General features: G+C 35.9%; 2 long non-coding RNA genes across 2 annotated transcripts; both read left to right on the top strand.

The window, feature by feature from the left end:
* The first annotated feature begins 2,138 nt into the window (after window positions 1-2,138).
* Window positions 2,139-4,429, top strand: LOC140016625 (uncharacterized). The gene is made up of 2 exons (XR_011822822.1): window positions 2,139-2,313; window positions 4,164-4,429. It is a non-coding gene; the product is annotated as an uncharacterized lncRNA (long non-coding RNA).
* An 805-nt stretch (window positions 4,430-5,234) lies between these two features.
* LOC140017046 (uncharacterized) lies at window positions 5,235-8,424 on the top strand. The gene is made up of 3 exons (XR_011823343.1): window positions 5,235-5,482; window positions 7,318-7,380; window positions 8,019-8,424. It is a non-coding gene; the product is annotated as an uncharacterized lncRNA (long non-coding RNA).
* The last annotated feature ends 15,991 nt before the right edge of the window (window positions 8,425-24,415 follow it).

The raw sequence follows: 24,415 nt of genomic DNA on the forward strand, positions 1-24,415 counted from the left end.
GGCTACCGAAGTCCAATCAAGGTGATTCCAGGGGCGTTGGAAACTAAGACATAGTACTAAAACTTTCATGTTTTGGGTAAATGCTAATTCAGTACACATCAAGGTGAACAGACACGGTTAGTGTTGTGAAATATCAAAATTGTCCATTGGACTAAACCTATGAGAGTCAGGGGTATTTTTATCTTTTCATAGGCTACATTGCTCTGATTGAGCTGAAATTTTGCAGAAAACTATAAAACACCATTCTCTACAATTTTCATGTTTTATACTAAGCCTAATTCGGTCTCTAACATGGTGAACGGAAACCGGGCAGAACAGGGTACATACTAACTTCAATTCTGGAAATTTGCTACAATCAAGATATAAATCTCATTTTTAGCTTGAAACCATCACTACCACCTCTTATACCAACATATATACATCATACACCATCCATACAACAAGTATGAGGAGGGTATCATTCAAACCCTAACTCAATTGCATTATTCCAAACATTCAAAATCACTTGATATAAGCATTATTATAACCACAAATACAAGCTACTAAGCAATTCCAACATGATTAAAGGACAAAGAAAAGTGTGGGCAGCCATATTACCTCAAACAAAGCTTGCTAGAGTTATCCTCCACTTCCCCTTGGAAATTTTGGTTCTTTAAGCTTCCCAAACTCCCAAACTAGTGATTAATCGGTTTAGTTTTTCTTGTTTTCACTAAAAATGTTGGATTCAAGATTGGAAATTGAAAGCTCTCTTCACTCTTTCTCCCTCTCTTGCTCTCGGCCAAACCAACAAAAATGGTGAAGAAATGGAGTCCAAGTGAAGATAAGAAGCAAAGAAAATTGGCTTGGTCAAAGGTCTCTAAGTGACCAACAACTGTCACACTTTGGTGCATCCAAAATTTTTTCCTTTTCTCTCCTTTTGAGTCAATAATTTCGGCTGCCATAGGGATATTTTGGGGTGATTTTTGCTGAAATAAGAGTAAGGAAATTAAGGTAATAAAATATGGGTCAAATGGTGTGTTCATCCGATAACAAACGGTACCCATCGGTTCGAACCGATTTTCCTTAAATCGCGTATGCTAGGGTTTTAACTTATAATTCACTAACTTATTATTATCACTTATAATCACACACTTAATATCATCTAGAACTCACTCTTAATCACCAAATTTGATCCACACTCGTACCGATTAGTCACACTACGAAAAGGCGTAAAAACCCTATTTTGCAATAACTTAAAAACGAAAGGGAAAACCCATAATTCTATGTTCATTTGCATTTTTTGTAGGGTGATTGAGTAGTAGGGCTATTATAAAATAATAATTTCCAAATAAAAGGAAATTTTTAAGAAACATATAAGGAAATTTTCCGGTCATCACAAGACCAATCGGAGATAATTATGGATTCAGACTTAACTTATAAGAAATGTCCCATAAGAATTGTGGACCATAAAGAGCGGGTCATGAGAAACAAGACAATTCCCTTTGTAAAGGTGCAGTGGTCAAATCATGATTCAAGGGAAGCTACGTGGGAACTTGAGGATGAGATTAGGACAAGTTACCCCCATTTGTTCGCATAAGGTACGTAAGTTTCGAGAACGAAACTGTGTATGAGGGGTAGAATATAATGTCACGTAATTTTTCCTTCCTTAAACAAATTCTTGAAATTAGGATAAAAAAAAAAGAAGTTATTTAATTGAATTAAAAGTCCATCAAGCTTAAAATCCGGGACTCAATTGATTTCTTTTGAAATTCATAGGAAGGGAATTCGAACCTTATTAGTTACGGTATTTTTGTGACTATTGGAAAGTTATTTATGAAAAGGATAATTTGGAATAGGTAGGAAGGATGCGCTTCATATAAATAATTTTGTGGAAAAATAATAATATTAAATAAGAGGGGGGGGTAGATAGTCCAATAACCAAATGGGTAATTATGTTGCAATAGCAACCATGTACACACAGGTATGTATATATATTAAGAATTAAATACCTACCTTACTCCTAATCCAAATATGGTTAGGCATTCGGGATATACGTAGGGACATAATAACCAAGGATATGGGCCAATATTTGGGAATGAATCAGGCCTAGTACCATAACACTGGTTGGGTAAAGAAAAGGAAATCTAGTTCAAAGGGGATGGTGATTAGGGTTTGTCTATATAAGTACACCTAGGGTAATGAGGAGCCGTTCTCCTTGCAATTTTTTCAGCAACCAACAGCGAGGAAAAAGGAGTGAGAGAGTCGGCTGGAGTTCAAGAAAGCTTGGGATCAAAGGAGGTGCACATACAGGGCGGTTACGCGAGTGTTGAAGAGGTAAAACACATGTCTCATGAACTTAGTAAATAGCTATGAGTTTTGAGCCCTTTATTAGAGGAAGAAAATGTGTGGACTGTGGGTCTCATCCTAACTACCATGACCTATGATTTAGTACGTGATTGTAAGGGGTTAAAACTGAAAAAGGTTTGAACGTTTAAACCAGGAAGGAATAGCCTACGGGTTTTGACAGATTGTAGTGGCAAGAGTATGGAATCTGTTCATGGCCTTAGAGGCTGAGATTTTTTATGAAATTTTGATATGTTATGGGCCTATATGTGTAGGGTTTGTGTATAAAATTTCAGACCAAAATTCGAAGTATAGAAGGGTCTTTCGATTTCTGAATCAGAACTGGTTGTGCGTCTGCAGCGTTTGCATGAGGTTGGGTTGTATGTCAATAAAACGTTTTCTTAAGCATAATTTTTGCAAAAATCCTAAACCAGAAACCTCCTAACATGTAAAGGGTCATATTTTAAAAGTTTGGGTAATTTTTGAAAAGGTTTCTTGAGTTTTCTCCAAGTGGGAAGAAGAAAAGAAAAAAAAACGGTTGCCTAATCTGTCGGGTTTCGTAGCAGATTTGGAAACTTGCTTTTTGTGGGTTGAAGCAACGAATTAAAGGCAATCTTCACCCAAGATTTGACCATATATTTGGGGTATTACTTGTATAAGAACATTCTGGATGTTGGGGATATAAAACCCAGTTCTTAAAGATCCTTTTTGCAAGGGTTCAGTGGTGAGTTCAAACCTGTCAAAAGAATTGGATTGTTAAATCTAATGAGTTATTGCTTTGGAACTTGGAAGAGCACTTAAACCTTAACTTGAGGGGAGGTTAACATCAGGTAAAGACTGATTTAAACATCATGAGTAATAAGGAAGGGATTTTAATTGTCTAACTTAATGATTAGGAATTCTTCCAGTAATAGATTATGAACAGAAAATCTGGCAGATGGAGTAATAGGAGTTTATGAACGAATTTTGCCAAGGCAAATGAACAAATCTAGAGAAGTAGTTTTCACGGAAGTGGTAGAGTTTCAAGTCTAGTTCACGGATGTGTCTTTAGTTTCTGGTTTCAATGCGTATACCTGAAGTTAGGACCAAAACACTAGCAACCGGTTGAATCTGGAATTTTTTTCGTAAGACGTAGTAGAAGCTATAAGTAGCGTGGAATGAGACCAATTTAGGCCACACGAATTAAGAGTGTTTGTTTATGGGCAGTTGGATGATACTTTTGTATATTATTAGGGTCACACGTAAGGGGCTAGCTCATAGGGTGGAAGAGTAAAAGAAGTTAGTCGAAGTTGAGGTGAGTACTTCACACTATCCTTGTATTTGTAACAACGAACTTTTTACAAATTGGGACATTACTTTACTATATAAAATTCGGATCATATATGCTATTTTGAATGGAATCTTTATCATGATATGCTTATTTTTTGAAGTGTTGAAATAAAATGTACTAATGTAATGGACCCTCTTAATTACCATCATGACTATACTCGGCAGGACCAGGCCCAACTACTATGATTATGAATTCGAATTCGAACTATGACCTTTCCCTAGTGGGGGTTAAACACTAGACTGTGTACACAGAGACCGATGAAGGCAATTAAGTTGAAACTTTTATTTGGTGATTGTTATGTATTCGAATTTGATGCATAATTGTGTTTGCAAATTTGCATACGACTCTATGGTCTTTTTGTAACAATTGGAGCTATGAATATGAAGTACGAATTGTGTTGTGTGAGTGCAAAATTATATGTATATGTAACATGTATGATCTGACAGGGATAGTAGGTAGTACTTGCTGAGCTTGCAAAAGCTCACCCCCCTTTTATCACCCCACTTTGCAGACAACGATGGAGAATATGAGTTAGTGTTCGTGGAAGAAGAGGAAGAATAGATGGACAATGGTTGGAGGTTGATATAGTGGTCAAGCTTATAAGCTTAGCAGCGGAGATTTTTCATTATCATTTATTTTTATTTTCTAGTCATGTTTGAGGGATTCTAGTGTCTGGCACTTGTCCATAAGTAGACAAGTTTGACTTTTATTTTCATGATACGTTTACTGTGAGAACCCGAAAATTATATTTATATTGATATTCTAAAAAATTATATATATATATACATATATTTGTATTCTAATCTAATTGCCTTGAATCTCTGGTTAATCTAACGGTTGAATCGTGATTTTACTCCTATTGCCTCATACAATTTATTGCATGTTGGTTTTCTTGGGGTGATATACCAATTCATCCAACTGGCGAGGTAGGTGCGATAAATTTTGTGAACTAGTGGGAGATTTGTACAAAAGGGGTTATTGTGCTACAAGGTGTTTTCGCAACGTATTTTTTTTTTTTTTGAAATTTTCTACTTTGAATGAATTATATTTCTTAGTAATTGGAAAATGATCTATATATGATTTTATACCTTCTTGTTTCCGTCCAATAATTTTGAACACATTTGCAAGGGTTTAATTGAAATAGTCAAACTTATTTGGTTGTGCAAACTCTATTTGAGTGGAAATGAAGGGTTAATCTTGGTTAATTACTTTTAGAATTATTGGATTTTTGACTTTGATCAATACTAGTTTTAGTCTTCACCTTGGAAGCAAAATGGACCAAGACATTCCATTCCTTGTCTTACCTCCTGGCCGACCATGGAGTGGAAAAATCAGCCATAATCTTATCCTCTTGGCCGAAAATTTTGACTGAGCAAGAAAGAAAAAAAAATTAAGGGAAAGCTGCAGGATTGTTTTTTTCCTTGTCCTACCCCAATTTCCCAACCGAGAGAGAGATATTTCTCCATTGCCTCCATTTTTGACCAAGTACCATGCAAGTTGACTAAGCCAAATTTACTTCCTCTTGTTTCTTTTCTTTAGCTCAACCACTGAGAGAAAGAAAAACAAAGACAAACAAGGCTGGTCACTTATTTTGTCCTACTTTAGCCGAGAGAGAGAGTTGAGAGGAAAGATTTGTGTCCTGCTCCCACCTTCCATTCGAGAGAAGCTTGAGAGAAAATAAAGAAATTTCTCTTGTTTTGCTTCCACTTCAGCCAAGAGCAACGAGAGAGAGAAAACTGAAAGGAAGCTTGTGTCTTACTTCCATTTCCAGCTTGCTTGATCGAGTAGAAGGACCAAAACAGGGGAGTTAACTTCTAACTTGTTTTCAAGGTAACATGACTTGGAACTTCAATTTCTTTCACATACTTTAGACGGCTTTTGACGTATGTTTGGTTGAGGTTGGATTGAAGTAGAAACAGGTTGTAGAGACTTGCTTTATTGCTGGAATTTTTCCAGCTTGGATTGAACTAAGAATGACCTTTTGTTTACTAGATTTTGGCTCTTGTTTTGCTGCAAGTTGCTAGGGAATCCTTGAATCCCTTTTGATAGATGAAGCTTGGTGTAAATATAGCATCCATGTGAGCTGGTGGTTGCAAAAATGAAATTTCCAGATTTGACCGAGGGAGAAACATGAGCTCAATTTACAGCTTTTTAGTGTGAATTTTTGAGGAGTTTCCACTAGGAAGTCATACTATCAATGTTATATTTCTTGTTTAGTATGAGATGTAGCATGTTGTCTTTGATCTTTGTAGCAAATTGCTGGCTTAGAGGTGAGATTGGCAGCAATAAAGGTGAAGTAACTCTTGTGAAAGCTTGAAATTGTCCGAAATGGGAAAGAGGAAGAGCCGAGCTTCACCTTTGGTTTTTGTTGAAATTTGATACTTAAATTATGTTAAAATTGCTGATATGAATGTCATACTTAAGTGTATGGGTGGTTTGAATAAAAATCTTGTGGTTTTAAAAGAGAAAAGGAGTTTTTCACAAATAAAAAAAATGAGTTTCCAGATTTTCGGATTTCACTGACTAGTCTCAGTAAAATGCTTATATCTTGGTGTAGGAAAATCCGATTGAGGTGTCGTCAGTGACATTTGAAACTAGACTCATGGACCTTTGTTCTGTAAAAATTTCATATTTTTCCTCCATGTGTATTGCTGTCTGTGACTCCTCAAAGTAGGCTGCCCTGGTTGAATGTCCTGTTTCTTCAGGAAAATTAATTTTTGACTTAGGTCGAATATTGGCCTATTTGTGATTTGAATCTCTAAAAAGTGTCTTCTGAGATGTGGTAGTACTAAAAATATATTTTACAACGGTATAGCTTTCATAATTTTTTGACTTGTGGAACTCGAGTTACGAATTTTTAAAGTTTACTGTTACTATTCATTTCGGTTGATTCCTGAAGTAGTGAAACGGGCTTCCTGACTTTAAAACCTCGGACGGCCTACGTCCAACCTCTTACCTTGATTTTTCCACTTCCTTGACTTCAAATGTACCCCTATTGAACTTCTGTCACTAATGTATCTCTCATTTCCGCAAAGTTTTACTCTTTTAACAAGTTACCTTAATTAAAGCGGTCAAGACTTATACTTAGCTTTTAGCCACCATTTTCGAATTTCCAGGTGAAGCTTACTTGCTAGAATTGCCTTGTATTTGGATGACATTGAGCCTAGTTGAAGGGCCATTGTGTTAAGATTGTTTATGTGCGAATTTGGGCTGGGTTGAAAAAAATAATAAAGCCATAAATGGCTGGAAAATAGGTAAATACAAAAGGCGTGCTGCCCAAATTTAAGCTCGAGGGCTAAATAGCTATACTTGCGACTCGAGTAAGGCTTGAGAGTGAATATCACGTGAACTATCTAGGATATTTGCATCTTCTTTTATCGAGATATATAAGTTAGAATTTAGTCTAAACTTGTACCATTGGGAAAAAATGAACTTAACGACTAATAGAAATACGTTTTTTTGTCACTTCGACTCAAATGGAGATTTTAAAGTTTTACGAGCGAGCATAAGTTTTACAAGTATTTTACTTATGTCCTTTGGTTTAAATGTACTCTTTTCACCACCAAAATCATATTTATACTTTGTACTAGTACGTATTCGAATCTTCTTTGAATCACTTAAATCTTTGACGGTTGAACCATAATGTGTTCTTTTGATTATATTAGGGTTCATCGGTGACTGACGGTATTATCCGGAAGGATATTTTGGATATTATTTTACGTAAATAGGTGAGTGTTTCTTGTTTGTTATGTTTTCTTGATTATATGGCTTGTATGAATGATTGATAACATGTTAAATGCGTTCAATGATTGCCAAAACGAGTTTTCTAGACGAGTGTGTACTTTATCGTACTCGACCTAAATGAATGTGGAATTTTCAATAATCCAATGATTGAAACGTTACTTATGCATGAATGTAAGCCTTTTGGCTGAACTGGGCTCTGCCTTTCGTTGCCGATCGACTCGAGCCAGAAGCGGACTCGGTCAGGCGATTTGGTGACCTTGGGTGAATGTTTGGTATACTCGAGTATTACCTTGTAGTTTGGTGGAGTCCAGCCAACGTCTGGAAGGGGGTGAATGAAATAAATGAACGATTGATATTGCAAATGAGGGGTTTTACTTACAAAAATACATTTTCAAATGATTTGAGGAAAAAGGGAATGAAAGGAGAATGAATGAACGAATGAATGAATGGCTCCTTGTGAGCACGTATCCTTTTAATAAATGTGTTATTATTGCTTTCCATTGTCAATGTCTTTTGAATTATTGGTTATCTATGGTTAATGCATTAGCTTTATTGTTTGATTGTGTGTTTGGAACCTCATTGAGCTTTTAGTTCATTCTATTAGTTTTGTTTTTCTTAACAGGGGATGCAAGTAAGGACGACAGATCTGTACAGGCTAGCCTAATCTAGTTCTTTTGAATTTTTGTAATGGTTCTCGCCCTAGTGCTTGAATATGGTTGGTTGTATTAAGAACTGAGAACTTTCATTTTATTTGGGGATTGTATATTATTTTGAGATAGAAATGAATGTAAGTATGTGTTTCAAATTTGGGAATTGGTTTTTTTATTTTCGAGGTTAGTTCTTATTTCTTTTGAAAAGTTTGAGTGAGTCCTGGCGAGAGTTGGGCAGGCAGTCCGCCGAATCCTTTGATTCGCCTTAGGGGGAAGTGGGGCTGTCACATTTACTCCTTATGCTAGTTGATATTGAGCGTGGTTCTATTGGATCTTTTCTTTTGTTGTAAAAGCACATATCCCAAACATTGTTTGCAAGGCTGTGTAGCAAAGTAAGATGCCTTGTGAGACTTCAGGAGGGGTTACACCCCTTGAGTTTCACGGCATGTTGCATTCCAAATCAGGTGGTCGATTTGGGGCGTGACATTTATATTTTTTGGCAATGTGATTAATCGGTGTGGAGTGTGTACTCAATTTGGTGATTAAGAGTGAATTTTAGATAAGAGAAAGTGCGTAATTAGAAGTGATAATAATACGTTAGTGAATCATAAGTTAAAGCCTTAGTACACGTGATTTAAGGAAAATCGGTTTGAACCGATGTGCACCGTTTGCTACCGAATGAGGGCACCATTTGAACACTATTTTATTACCTTAATCTCCTTGTTATTAATTGAGCAAAATCAGCCCTAAAATATCTCCTAAAGCAGCCGAAATTTTGGACTAAAGAAAAGTGAGAAAAGAAAAAAAAAATAAGAAGCCATCTTGAGTTGACACTTGTTGGCAATCCATGGAACTTTGACCAAATGAGTTTCTTTCTTTTTTATCTTCTTCTTGGCTCCATTTTCTTCCATTTTTCTTGAGTTTGGCCAAAATTTTAGGAAAGAAAAACAGAAGGAGAGAACCTTATTTCATCTTGGGATTTTAGCTTCTTTGAGTGAAAAATTAAGAATCTAAACTGATTAATCCTTTCTTTGAGCACTTGGGAAGTTTGGTGTGGTAAAAGTTTATAAGGAGAGGTGGTGGATATCTCTTGCAAGCATCTTAGTGAGGTATTATGGCTATCCATACTATTTCTTTCCCTTCATCTTGTTTAAGTTGTGTAGGAACACATATTCTTGGTTAATGATATCTATGTAAGTAGTTTTGATGAGTGTGGTGGATTTGTGAGTTAGGATTTTGAATTGTTCAGCTGTATTTCTTCTTGTTTAGATAGAATATGATGTGAATAACCTTAGATAAGGAGTTGAAGTAGTAGTTCAAGTTAGAAATGTGAAGTTTATACCTTGAATGCATTAAATTACAGATTTAAGGATTTCAAATGCTCTGTTCTGACCAGTTCTATTCGTGCATGATAGAGACCGAATTGGGCTTAGATTAAAACATGAAAGTTGTAGAAAATGATGTTTCATAACTTCCTGTAAAATTTTAGTTCAATTTGAGTACTGTAGCACTTGAAATGATAAAAATACCCTTGACTGCCATAGGTATAGTTTTGCGGACAGTTTTGACATTTCATCATTCTGGCTGCATTTTTTCACTTTGATCCGTACCAAATCAGCCTTTGGCCAAAACACAAAACTTTTAGCTCTATATTTCATCTTTCCAACACATCCAAAAACACCTCAAACGGAATTGTGTAGCTTGAGTTATTGTCATTTGAATTCAGTACTGACAACCGTACTGACAAGGACCTTCTGGTTCTGTAATTTGTACTTTTGACCTAGATTAATTATGAACTGGATTGAATGGTCTTCATAAAAGTAGTAGCTCTTTGTCTTAGTTTCGAAACAGTATAAAGTTCACACCAATCCGATAGATGTAACTCTAGTTGTGACTAAAATGTTATAAGATATCGAATCTACAATTTAGCCTTTTGCCTTCAAAACTTGATTTCCGATTGAATTATTATACTTGTGTTGTACTTGAATGATTTTTATCCATTGAATGGCTATTGTGATGAGATTGATTATTTGTATGTGTTTTGGGGCTGAATTAAGAAAAACAATGAAGTCATAAATGGCTGAAAAATAGATAAACACAAAGGACAGTATTTTCACTTAAGGGCTAGGTAGATATAGTTGCGACTTGAGTAAGGATTTGAGGTCAAGTTGGACTTGGATCACCTATGGTATTCGAGTTTTCTTTAGTCAGGGTGTATAAGCTAAAATTTTGCCGGAAATCGTACCCTTGAAAAGTGAAAGTAGCGACCATTTCAAAATATGATTTTTCCCGGTCTTTGATACCAAGTATAACTTCTAAAGTCGAAACCACTTCTTGATCATAACTAAATGAGCGAGCACGAATTTTTTGGACTTTGATAAGTATCTTGAATACTACTTAAATGAGTTGCATTTACTTGAAGCAAAACTCCTATGTTTCGAACTCTAGAGAGTTTTACATTCGTAAATGATATTTTATCGCAGATATTGGACTCCAATCAAGGAGTTGGACCTGAACGTGACTTTTGACAGACATTAGACCTTTGGTGAGTGCTTCCAAATACCTGATTGAACTGGACACTTGTTTTCAATACTTGATTAATGTGATTTAATGATGTGTAATTTGTTTGATCGGGTAAGAGTGTACTTTATCGCACTTGTCCTAATATGATATATACTTGTTTATTGTTGCAATTGACTTGATATATTTGTACTTGACTTATAAGTGCTGAGTGGCAGCATGTACCACACTCAATGTGAGTGGGAGATGCCTCTCATTCCCGTCTCCGTACTTTTATTTTGATTCAGTCGATTGGAAATGTTATCTCATTGACTTCTTGGGAACCCAAACCCCACTGGCTAGTTAATCGAGTCGAGCTGGTAAGGGTTTGGTCGATTAGATAACGAACCATGGGTATCTAGTGTTATCGAGTGGAGTGTTATCTTCTCGACTAATCGATATACTCGAGTATTACCACCAGTGTTTGTCTTGGAGTTCGGGCCCGGTAAGGGGTTTGGATGGTGGACGGAGAGTAGTTTAAGTGGTGTTCTACTGGACTTGTTACTTTACTTGAAAGTTGACGGAGTGTCAACTACTACTTGATCAAGCTCTGGTGAAGCAATGGGAACTTGGCTCCTGAGAGCCATCCGTATCCTTATACGTTGAAATGATTATTACTTATCGGGTTATTGTTTCTTTTGAAAAACTATACACTTGCTCATTTTGAGATTTGCTACTTGAAGTGTTATCGCTCATTTTTATGAACTTGTTCTACTTGCTATTTTGCTACGTTGATACTTGCACTTTTAAATAATGGTCAACTTGCTATTTGGAATCTCACTAGACTTTTAACTCATTCCACGCCATTTGTTTTCCTTACAGGGGGTACGAGCGAGGAGTGAGACTGGTACAGGCTAGCATAGTCTAATTTTTGAAATTTTGCGATTGTACTCGTGGTAGTGCTCGGTTAGGGTTGAATGTATCTGGAATTCACAACTTTTGTTATATTTGGGATTGTATGAATGTTTGGGAAAGATATGAATGTAAATACATGTTCCAAGTTTGGGAATTATTATTTCACTTATTCTTGGTTATATCTTATTTTATTTGTTAAGAGTGAACGAGTCCTGGTGAGAGTTGGGCAGGCGGTCCGCCAAACCCTAGGGTACGCCCTAGGGGGAGGTGGGACCATCACAAAATAGGCCAATCTAGAGGGAACAACAAGTGGTACTGGAGTAGATTCTCTTTTTTTTGTATAAATTTAATCACTTGGAGTTTGATTTTTCATAGCCAATCATTCAAATTTGATATACCTTATTTAGATGATAGTTCTTCAAGCTATCTTTCTTTGCTTACTGGTTCAAATTATCGTTATTGAAAAAATAATATAAAAATTTATATAAGATTTTTTTGGGTATGACATATGGTGGATAATTGAGAATGATGACTATATATCCATTAAGATCAATGATAAAGGGTAACTATTCCTAAAGTATCTAGGGAATATACTGATGAGTATGATAACTTGATTACCAAAATATGATTGCTTTGAACTTATTGGATTGTACTTTATTTAAGGATGAATATAATCTGTCAATATGAATTTGTAAGGAACGATGATAAATACTCGAAGAAACACATAAAGGAATTAGTGATGTAAAAACTTCAAAGAGAATAACGCCAATTCATGATTATGAAATATTCACCATGGAATTGAGTAAAATCATAAAGAGATTTACGGACATCATCAATCCTTCCGTGAATCCTGGCAAAAAATATCTCTTTGTTGAACTTAATGCCAAAATTTTAGATTCATAACCAAATAACTGGAAGCTAAATTAGAGGACATTGTTGGTAATGGTAAAAGATATTGAGTTGCAAAAAGGAAAAGCAAAGAAGGAGAAAACTAACAAAGACAAGAAATTGCTAGCCTTTGTCACAGCAGTAGATAGTGATGACTCCAATATCAATCTTGGTAACGAGGAACTTGTTATAGTCACTTGAAAATTTTGACATCTATTTAAGAAATTTGGGAGAAGTCCATCTATTTGAGAAATCAAACCAAAAGGATGAATTTTCAAATCAAAATAAAAATCAAAACTCTCCATTAGTTTCTACTCATGTATATTTTCAATGTAAAAATTTGGACACATGCAAACAGAATACTACAAGTGGAAAAAGTTGAACAAGGGTAAGGTTGATAATAAAGGCAAAATAGAAGAAGAATAGTGTCTACTCATGGAACTAAAAATTCAGACAATAAAGCCAAAAACAAAGAAACTTATGTAAGGCCCCGAAATTTTACTTGTCTTTATAACTCTTATTTGAACTTACTTGTCTTAAATTCTTGGTTGCTTTTATGATTGAATCATGAATTTTCTCTTAAATATGATTTTTCTTTTATTGTATTATTTAACTTGGTACATGTTAATTTTGTGACGACTAGAAAATTCGCTCATGTTTTCTTAAAATTCCCTCTTATTTTGATTAAATTACTTTATAATATTTTTTTACTATTTATTTACTCTCTCAATAGTTGGAATAAAGAGTAGAATTAAGAATTTTCCTTTTACTTTCATCATTAGGGTTTCTACGGGTTTTTACGTCTTTTGGTAGTGTGAGTAATCGATACGGAGTGTGTACTAAATTTGGTGGTTAAGAGTGAGTTTTAGATAAACAAAAGTGTATGATTAGAAGTAATAATAATAAGTTAGTGAATTATAAGTGAAAACCCTAGTACGTGTGAGTTAAGGAAAAACGGTGTGAACCGACATGTGTCGTTTGTCATCGAGTGAGTACACCACTTGAACACTATTTTATTACCTTAATCACCTTACTTTTATTTCGGCTAATCACCCCTAAAATATCCTATAAAACAGCCACCATTTTTTACCAAAAGAAAAGGAAGAAAGAAAAAAAAAAGAGGACCAATGGCGGCTTGACAAGTGTTGGCCAACCAAGTTTGACCAACAAACTTTCCTATCTTCTTAACTTTGTTTTGGACCAAAAAATTCCTGCACTTTTTTCTCCATCTTAGCCATGAGTTTGAGAGGAAAAATAGGAGAGAAAAGTTCATCGTCAACCCCAACTTCATGTTTGAATCTTGAGTTTCAATCCACAAACTTGCAAAATACTCCATAAAAGTGGTTCACTAGGGAACATTAAGGACTTGAGTGGAGAGATTTTTGGAAGAAAAGCACTAAGCTTCCATCTTTCTTGAGGTTTGAAGGTACTTTCGGCAAGAAACTACTTTATTTCTTTAATCTTGCACTTGAATGAGATTATGCTTGTTTGTAGTAGGTTTTATGGAAGATTTTATAGTTTTGGTGGTGATTCATGAAATTTCAGCTAGGGTTTGATAATTTTAAGCCTTGAATATGTTGTTTAACTTTCAAATGTTGGTAATGGGTTTGGATATGGAATTTATGAGATGATTAGTGGCTTAATTTTGATTTTTAGCCTTAAAAGTTGAATTTCTAGCTTTGATAGTGGAATCTGCTCTGTTCTAACCAGTGTAATTCGTCCATGTTAGAGGCCGAATCAGGCTTAGATCAAAACATGAAAGTTGTAGAAAATGATGTTATATAGCTGCCTGTAAAATTTCAGCTCAATTAGAGCATTGTATCATGTGAAATGACTGAAATACCCCTGACAGCCAAATGTTCTTTTCAGCAGGCAGTTTTGAGATTTCACAGGTTTAGCTTCGTTTTTCACTTTGATCTGTATCAAATCAGCATTTGACCAAAACATAAAAGTTTTAACCCTATGTTTCATCTTTCTAACGCATCTAATAATGTCTCAATCGGAATTTTGTAGTTTGAGTTATTACCATTTAAATCCAGTGCTTATAACCAGACTGATAATGAATTCTAGTTCTGTAATTTGCAAATTCAACCTAGATCAAATGTGAACTGGGTTGAGTTGTCTTCGTGAAAGTTGTAACCCTTTGTCTTAGCTTCAAAACGGTATAAGATTCACCCCAATCCGATAAATGTAGCTTCAATGGTGACCAAAATGCTAAGAGACGTCAAACCTGTGATTTTGTTAATTGTCTTAAACATTAGTTCCGGTCCATTTTCTAGCATTGTTTTGTAATTGAATGACATTGAGCCTATTGTGGTTAGATTATTTGTGTATGATTTTGGGGCTGAATTCAGAAAAATAATGAAGCCATAAATGGTTGAAAAATAGGTCAACACAAAGGGCGTGCTGCTCGAATTTGCACTCGAACGCTAGGTAGATGTAAGTGCGACTTGAGTAAGGATTTGAGAACGAATATCACTTGAATCATTTAGAATATTCAAGTCTTCTTTCATAAAAGTATCTAAGTTAGAATTCGGCTGAAACTTGTACCCTTGGAAAAATGAAATTTACGACTAATAGAAATATATTTTCCTCGTTTCTTCGACTCAAATGGTATTTCAAAATATAATTGTTTCAAAGTTTTACAGTTTAAAAAGCGAGCAAGAGTTTTATGAATATTCTATAAATGAGTTTCAATTACTTGATTCTTGTTCAACGAAACGTTTAAGCTTCGAACCTTTGTTGATTTTCAAATCTCATCAACGATGTTTTATCGCAGATTTGGACTCCCAATAAGGAGTAATACCTGCCGTGACCCGTAAAGGCACTACATCTTTGGTGAGTGCTTCCGAATACCCAATTGAACTTGACATTTGTGTTTAATACTTGATCAATGTGATTACATGATATATGAGTGGATTGATAGGGCAAAAGTGTACTTAATCGCACTTGCCCTAATGTGATATATTCTTGTTCAATGATTTCAATTGAATTGATATACATGCGTATGAGTTGTATCTTGTTTGGAATTCCAGAAACCCTGTGGCTAGTTGGTCGAGTCGAGCCGGCAAGGGTTTGGTAGATTCACTAATGAACCCTGGGTCATTAGTTTTGTCAAGTGGAGTGCTATCTCCTCGACTAATCGGTGTACTCGATTATTACCACCAGTATTTATTGAGGATTTTGGGCCCAGTAGGGGATTTGGTTGGTGGACGGAGATTGTAGTTAAGTGGTATTCTACTGGACTAGTTCCTTTACTTGAAAATTGATAGAGTGTCAACTACTACTTGATCAAGCTCTGGTGAAGCAACAGGAACTTGGCTCTTGAGAGCCATCCGTATCCTTATATTTTGACATGATCGTTACTCATTGGGTTATTGTTTCTTTGAAAAACTTTTACACTCGTCCACTTTGAGATTTGCTATTTGAAGTGTTATTGCTCACTTTTATGAACTTGTTATGCTTGCCATTTTTTTACATTGATACTTGTACTTTTAAATAATGGTCAACTTGCTATTTGGAACCTTACTGGGTTTTTAGCTCATTCCACACCATTTATTTTCCTTACAGGGGTATGAGCGAGGCGTGAGACTTGTACAAACTAGTGTGGTCTAGTTTTTTTTAATTTTGCAATTGTTCTCGCGCTAGCACCCGACTAGGGGTTGATTGTACTTGGATTGTGAACATTTGAATGTATTTGGGCATGTATGAGACTTGTAGTTGGATTTGAGCATCAGTGTATGTCCTAAGTTTGAAATCGTTATTTTATTTCTTTTCTATGGTTGTAAATTCTTTTCTCGAATTAAGCGCGAATGAGTCCTGACGAGAGTTGGGTAGGCGACTCACTAAACTCTAGAGTACGCCCTAGGGGGAGGTGGGGCCGTCACAAATTTGGTGCATGTTAAGTTTCATAGTGCATTACACTAGTGTGACCGACTTGTGAGGTGTGTGCAATAAATTTGGTGGAATAGAAGGAGTTTTGTGTACAAGAAATTATGTGACAAGAGATGTTAAGAGTTAATTAGAGAAGCGTTAGATATGTTAGTGATTGGAGACAAATAGAGAGATAAAAAGATAAACAATATATCATTCCTTGCCATTTGTCAACTAGCCTACCAAGTTTGACCAAGACCCTTGACCAAGGCCAAGTTTTTTTCTTATCCAAATTTAGCTCTTATCATTTTGCTATTTCTTCTTCTTATTCCCTGGCCTTGGACGAATTTGGAGAGAAGAAAAGAGGGAGAAACCCACAAAAAAATCCAGCCATGATTTCTTGCTTGAATTATTTAGAATCCAACAAAAAATCCTAAGCTACTCCAATCAATCTTGAGGTATGTTAGGAGGGAAGCTTTTGGTGAAGTTTTGGAAGAAGAAAATCTGGCATCCCTCTTGATTTGCTTGTCATCTTTGGGGTTGGAGGTCAAGAGGTAAACTTTGCTATAAAACCTAACTTTCTTGATGTTTATATGATGATTTACTAGTTTTACTTGAGGAACTACTAGATTTTCTTGATATATGATGATTTCCTACGTTTACTTGATGAACTACTAGGTTTTTAGTTCACTTGATGTATGTTGCTTTAGGATGAAAAAGGCATGACTTTCATGGAAGATTTCATGGTTTTCAAGCTTATATTCAAATTTTCACCTTTAAAGTTAATTTCCAGCTTTGATCGATATTTTCTAGCTTTGAGTTGAGAGTTTCTAGCTTTGATAGGGACTTGTGAGTTTGATATGAAGATATCTTACTTGGATATGCACTTCTAGCTTTGTTATATGATTTTTCCAGCTCTAGTAGTTAATTTTCAGCTTTGTTATGTTAATTTACACTCTTGGAATGCCAATTTCAGCTTTATTAGGGGATATTCAAGTTTTGGTATGCAATTTTAGTTTAGATATGAATATTTCCATGCTTTGGTTTGAAATTCCAGCTTTGAGATGAAAAAATTTCAGTTTTGGTGTAAGTGATTTGGAGCTTGACATATATGTTCAAAGTTGATAGTTTTGTGGCCTTGATTGAGGTTCGTTTACCATGAAACAAATATTTAAATCTATTGTGATTGTGAAACTTACCTTAGGGTTTGGTAGCTATCAAGGTTATCATCTAGAGAGTTGACGTTTAATCTACTGATATCGGTGAGTGTTCTTTGTGTTTGTGAATTAAATGCTTTTATTGTGCTGTTATTGACTTGTTTGACTATTAAATGTATTTTCAAAGATTACTTCGAAATGTATTTTCAAAGATTGTTTTACGATTGATAGGCAAGTGTGTACTTTATAGCACTCGATGTAACTAAATGTGAAATTTTCAATGAACAAATGATTGAATGTTACTTATACATGAATGTAAGACATTAGTTGAACTGGACCCTTGCCCTTCGTCGCTAGCCTATCCGAGCCAGAAGCGAACGCGATCGAGTAGGTTGGTAACCCTGGGCCAATATTTTGGTATCCTCGAGTATGACCACGAAGTCTGGTGGAGTACTGGCTAGTGAATGAAATGCAATGAATGAAATGACTGACTGAATGAAATGATCACTGTTGGAGTTTTATTTTAAAATGTTTTCACACGTCAGAGGAATAAGGGAGATTGAATGACTGAATGAATGGCTCCAAGTGAGCACGTCAGAGGAATAAGGTCAGCGATTGAATGACTGAATGAATGGCTCCAAGTGAGCACGTATCCTTCCAATGATTGAATGTTTGTTTTTTGAATAACTGCTTATTATTGTGCAAAGTGTTAAATGTAATATTTCTGTGCTTTAATTACTTGATTGCTTGTTTGGGAACTTCACTGGACTTTTAGTTCATACCTTTAGTTTTGTTTTCCTTACAGGAGTGGAGGCCGGAGCAAGTAAGCATGAACTAGTGTGCACAATCTTTATGTACTTGTACTTTTGTAGATGAAATGTATTTGAGATCTTTGTTAGTGGAATCCTATGTTACACTTTTGGATTGTGAATTAAGTTGAAATTTTTGGTTGAATTGGGAACCTTTATGTTAATCTAGAGGCATGAAAAACTATTTCAAAAATGTCAGTGATTGAGTCCTGACGAGAACTAGGCAAGCGGTCTGCCAAACCCTTGGGTACGGCCTAGGGGGAGGTAGGATCGTCACAGGTGGTATCAGGGCTTTTATTGAACTCATACCAGGAGAGGGTTCTCGGACTGTGGTAATTGACCTGTAAGTGTGAAATAAATTTCTGTTAATGACAAAAATTAGATGTGTATGTTAGGTAGGAATCTCAAATGTAGTTGATTTCCTCTTGGGACGGGCCAACTCGAGTGGTGAATTATCCTATTTTCAGATTCTTATACCTGAGTACCAAAGAGTTGATACCTTTATGATGAGTCGATATCATGAGTGAAATTGTGGTAAGCTTTAATGGCAAAGGTCAAGACGCGAAGGATTCTACTATTCGATTTGAGATTGAACCGATCGAGGGGATTGGAGTGAGGAGTGCCGTCCTAGACTAGTCTATTAACTGGTTGGCTACGGTTTTTATAGATGGTGACTAGATTGTTGTGTGTATTTGAGAAATTAGCATTGTAGACCTATATCTCTTCTCCTATGACTGTGCGGACTTGTTAGGTGTTTATTTTGGGGTGGTTTAATTGCAACTACATATGCCTTTCTACGCTTCCTGTGATATTAGATACCCGTAGTTTGGTTCTTGATGTAATAGTATGGACCGGGTTTTGAATCCTATCCTTCCAAAATTGAGAATTTTGATACTCTTCTTAAGGAAAAGGGTCATAGAGGAAGACACTATGAGGGTAAGTGGCCATAGTATCTTTTGGGCATGACTTTTGACAATGAGGGTAAATTGGATGTGGTCCTTTTAAATCAAGTGGATGGGAGTAATTTCTATGCGAGAAGGGTAACCATTTCGTACTGTACCAAGAACGGGAATACATGTCATAGTATCTCGAGATCCCTACTTGCATTAGATTTCTCGTTTAGCTAATTTGAGAAATAAAGATTAGTTGTTCATGGATGGCTTGGAATCGAATGAATTTACAATGTATATAGTTGTGTGATTAGTTACTCATTGGATACTTTAATTTGTTTGGCAAACTGTCATATGAGATTAAGCGAATTGGTGATATAACACATTGGGAAGATATATCTGAGGAAATAGAAATTCTTTAGGAGGAGAGATAGGTCTAGACGAAAGTGGGTGAACATTGGAAGGATGATGGAACCAAGTGATACCGAAAGGAAATGCAAAGAGCTTAGTAAGATGAACTTGCTATGAAGAATTGAGGAAGGAAAGAAAGAACAAGAACATTTTGCAGCTGTTAAGAGTGGACACTGTGACACACCTCATACTGGAATGTGTGAGTTGAAAACTAGTGCAGGTTTTAGATGTGGTAAACTCGGACATCAAGTGAGAGACCGCCCAAAATAAATGAATTAAGTTATGGGGAATCTGCTACCCTAGTCGAAGTTAGCCCTTCATGATGTTTTATCTGGAAGAATTGTATCTGTTGGATTATATGTAGCAAAAGTTTTATATAGTAAGTTGGATTCCAGTTATAAACCTTGAACTTGAAGTTTGATGTTTGCATTAGTAATATTAAATGTCTGTGTTCAGTTGGCATCAAATCCCTGTCCATGAGTTAATTGCTGCAATTTAGTCTCGATTTTAAGCGAGGATTCTTCATTTGTGATTAGTAAGGAAGGAATTTTAATTAGAAAGAGTGATACGTGGCTAGTAATTTAATTGTAGACATGAGTGGAAATCTATATTGTGGATTCTTTGTCAATGTATAGAGTATGATTTCAAGATCTTGCAAGAACAGTTAAGTTTCATAGTTACGGTATCGAGTTCTAAATTTATAACATTTTGCACCTTTTGACACCTTCAATGACCTTCCTTAGTATGTTAGTTTAGCTATTGCGTCAGTAATATTTTCCACTAGGCAGGTTTCTGATAGCACCACGAGTAAAGTGAAACTATTTGGAAATCGGAGAAAATCCTATAGAATCGAGTATTTGCCAGTTAAGGTTAAATTTCGAGGACGAAATTCATTTAAGGGAGAGAGAGTGTAAGACCATGAAATTTTGCTTGTCTTTATAGCTCTTATTTGAACTTACTTGCCTTAAATTCTTGGTTGCTTTTATGGTTGAATCATGATTTTTCTCTTATTGTATTATTTAACTTGGTGCATGTTTAATTTGATGCATGTTAAGTTTCATAGTGCATTACATAAGTGTGACCGACTTATGAGGTAAGTGCAATAAATTTGGTGGATTAGAAGGAGTTTTTTGTACAAGAGATTATGTGATAAGAGGTGTTAAGAGTTAATTAGAGGGGCATTAGATATGTTAGTGATTGGAGACAAATAGATAGACAAAAAGATAGACAATACATCTTTTCTTGCCATTTGTCAACTAGCTTACCAAGTTTGACCAAGACCAAGTTTTCTTCTTATCCAACTTGAGCTCTTATCATTTCACTATTTCTTCTTCTTGTTCCTTAGCCTTGGACAAATTTGGAGAGGAAAAAAGAGGGAGAAAACCACAAAAAAATCCAGCCTTAATTTCTTACTTGAATCATGAAGAATCCAATGAAAAATCCTAATCTACTCTGATCAATCTTGAGGTAAGATTGGAGAGAAGCTTTTGGTGAAGTTTTGGAAGAAGAAAATCTGACATCCCTCTTGATTTGTTTGTCATCTTTGGGGTTGGAGGTCAAGCAGTAAACTTTGCTAGAAATCCTAACTTTCTTGATGTTTATATGATGATTTACTAGGTTTACTTGAGGAACTAACCCGAGGGTATCAGCGGGATGCCTGCCTAACTCGCGCCAGGACTCGATACTCTAAAACTAGAAAATAGAGTTCATGCCAAAAGAAAGTTCTATTTAAACGATTACATCTTCAAAAGTTGCATAAACTAGTACATCAAGTCATACATACCACGAGTATCAGAAAGTAAACCCTAGAAAAGCTAATAACTACAACCATCACGACAAATATATAATCTTACTAGTCCACTTATACAAGTATAGGGCAAAACAGCTATTCTTTAAACCAAACGTCTATACACTTTCCCGAAAGATCCCCGCTTCGGCCCCTACTAAGGAAAACAAATGGAACGGGGTAAACTATATACTTAGTGAGTAATCAGGGGTAAAATGCAAACTCACATCCAAATAACAAGTAATCAGGATATTTCACATCAATAACAGAAAGGTAACAAAACAATGGTAGGATACGGGTGGCTTCAAAACCAGTTCAATTCCCCGAGCTTGAACGCCTGTTGACACTCCGTCAACCAAAGTACTCATGATCCGTAGACTCCACTTAACTTTTCCCGTTCACCTTATCAACCACCGCTGGCCAGTCAACAGCACACAGCAGCTCGAGCGAAACAAAATAACTTAACTTTCGTCAAAGTTTTAACAAAGAACTAAATCCCAAGGTTAGCATGGAACTATGTTCGACCAATCCCCGGTTGGCTCAAATAGTTTGTCTACCCTTGGAACGGGGCTGGAATCAAGCCATGAGATATTCAATCTCTCAATAGATGATATCTCTCAGCAAAGTACACAACAAAGTACTTACCCCAACAGCACACAGCAAAAAAGGAGTTTAATTCAAGTCATGTAGTCACCCCCATCAGTACACAGCAAAAGGGTGATACTCAACTCATGTAATCAGCCCCATCAGCACACAGCAAAAAGGTGATACTCAACATAAGGCAGGTATTCTCACATATGAAATCTAAACAAAGAATGGGCTTAGGTCGAGTGAGATAAAGTACACTCTCGCCTAAGTACCCATTTAACATATACAAAACACTTTAACAATTTCACATCAATAAATAACCCAATTACTCACTTGATAAAACTTGGCACGAAAAATGATACAATTCACTGAGCTTGACAGTCACCGTCAAAGGCCTCACAGTCTGTATAGACAGATTATATACACACATAAGTGAAACGGCTATGCAATAGCGGTTTATAACTTAAACGATCGAGAACGGTCGAAAACGGTCAAAAATAATCAAAAACGGTAAAAAAATGATGTTAAGGCTAAACGAATGTCAAAATTGGCCGAAACGGCCGGAATGGTAACAAAATAACAAAAGTAGACCTAAACGGTCCAAAATGGCAAAAACGGTTAAGAAATGCACGTGCACGTGCATGATAATGAAAATGGTACCAAACAGGTTAGACGGCTTTGACCATAACCAGAGCTATGATTATCGGATCAAGGTGTACTAGGTAGCATTTCGAAGCCAAGACAAAAGGTTACAACTTTCATGAAGACAACTCGACCCAGTTTTTAGTGTATCTAGGTCAAATTTACAAAATACAGAACTAGAACTCCAAAGGCTAGTTCATTCTTCTAGCAAAAATTTGGCGGCATGCCCCTTGTGTTTACCTATTTTCTAGCCATTTATGGCTTCAATATTTTCCTCAAATCAGTCCCAAAGTCACACATATGCAATGGTCACACAATAGCCCTTCAACTATGCTCAAAATACTCCAATTACAACGCAAGTACTAACATGGTAATCGGAAATCAAGTTCAAAGACAAATAGGCGAATGGCAGCTTTGATGTCTCTTAGCGTAACGAGCACAACTGAAGCTATATTTATCAGATTGGGGAGCAATTTATATCGTTTCGAAGCTTAGACAAAGGCCTACAACTTTGATTAAGACCACTCAGTCCATTTTGTAGTGTATCTAAGTCAAAATCTCCAATGACAGAACCAGAATCTCACATTCGGGCTTGTTAACCACCTTATGCGTAAATGACAATAACTCAGGCTACCGAAGTCTAATTGAGGCGATTCTAGGGGCGTTGGAAAGCTAAGATATAGCACTACAACTTTTATGTTTTATACAAACATTAATTCGGTACACATTAGGGTGAAAAGACGGTGTCAGATTGGTGAAATGTCAAAACTGTCCCTAAAGTTCTTCCTATGGCAGTCAGGGGTATTTTTGTCTTTTCAAATGGTACAGTGCTCGGATTGAGTTGAAATTTTACATAAAACTATAAAATATCATTATTTACAACTTTTATGTTTTAGGATAAGTCTAATTCGGTCTCTAACATGGTGAACTAGAACCGGGCAGAACCGGGTGCATATTAACTTCAATTCTGGAAATTTGCTACAATCAAGATATAATTCCCATTTCTAGTTTAAAACCATCACTACCACCTCATATACAAGCTTGTATACATCATATACTATTCATACAACAAGAGTGAGAAGGAAATCATTCAAACCCTAACTCAAATTCATCACCCCAACCATCCAAAGTCACTTGATATAAGCATTACAACCACAAATACAAGCTACTAAGCAACTCCAGCATGATTAAGGAAAAAGAAAAGAGTGGTCAGCCATATTACCTCAAAAACAAAGCTTGCCAGAGTTATCCTCCACTTCTCCTTGAAATTTTTGGTTCCCTAAGCTTCCCAAGCTTCCAATTTACAAGTTAATCGGTTTAGTTTTTCTTGGTTTCACTCACAACTCTTGATTTGAGGTTGGAAACGGAAAGCTTTCTTCACTCTTTCTCCCTCTCTTGCTCTCGGCCAAACCAAGGAAAAAAAATGGTGAAGAAATGAGCTAAAATGAAGATAAGAAGGTAAGAAAATTGGCTTGGTCAAGGGCCTTAAATGGCCAACACTTGTCACACTTAGGTTGATCCAAAATTTTTTCTTTTCTCTTGTTTTCTAAGTCAAACATTTCAGCCACTTTAAGCAGATTTATGGCTGATATTTAGCTCTCTTATCAATGGGATTAACTTGATAAAAATGGTGGTCAAATGGTGTACTCAATCGGTAACAAACGGTACCCGCCGGTTCAACCCGATTTTTTCTTAAATCGCACGTACTAGGGTTTTCATTTATAATTCTCTCACTTATTATTCTCACTTCCAATCACACACTTAATATCATCTAAAACTCACTCTTAATTACTAAATTTAGTGCACACATCTCACCAAGTTATCACACGGTCAAAATACGCAAAAAAACCCTAATTTACCAGAACTAAGAACCTAAAGGGAAAACCCTTGATTCTATAGTTGATTGCAGTT

This window comes from Coffea arabica, chromosome 11c (assembly GCF_036785885.1).
Source record: "Coffea arabica cultivar ET-39 chromosome 11c, Coffea Arabica ET-39 HiFi, whole genome shotgun sequence".
Taxonomy (NCBI): domain Eukaryota; kingdom Viridiplantae; phylum Streptophyta; class Magnoliopsida; order Gentianales; family Rubiaceae; genus Coffea; species Coffea arabica.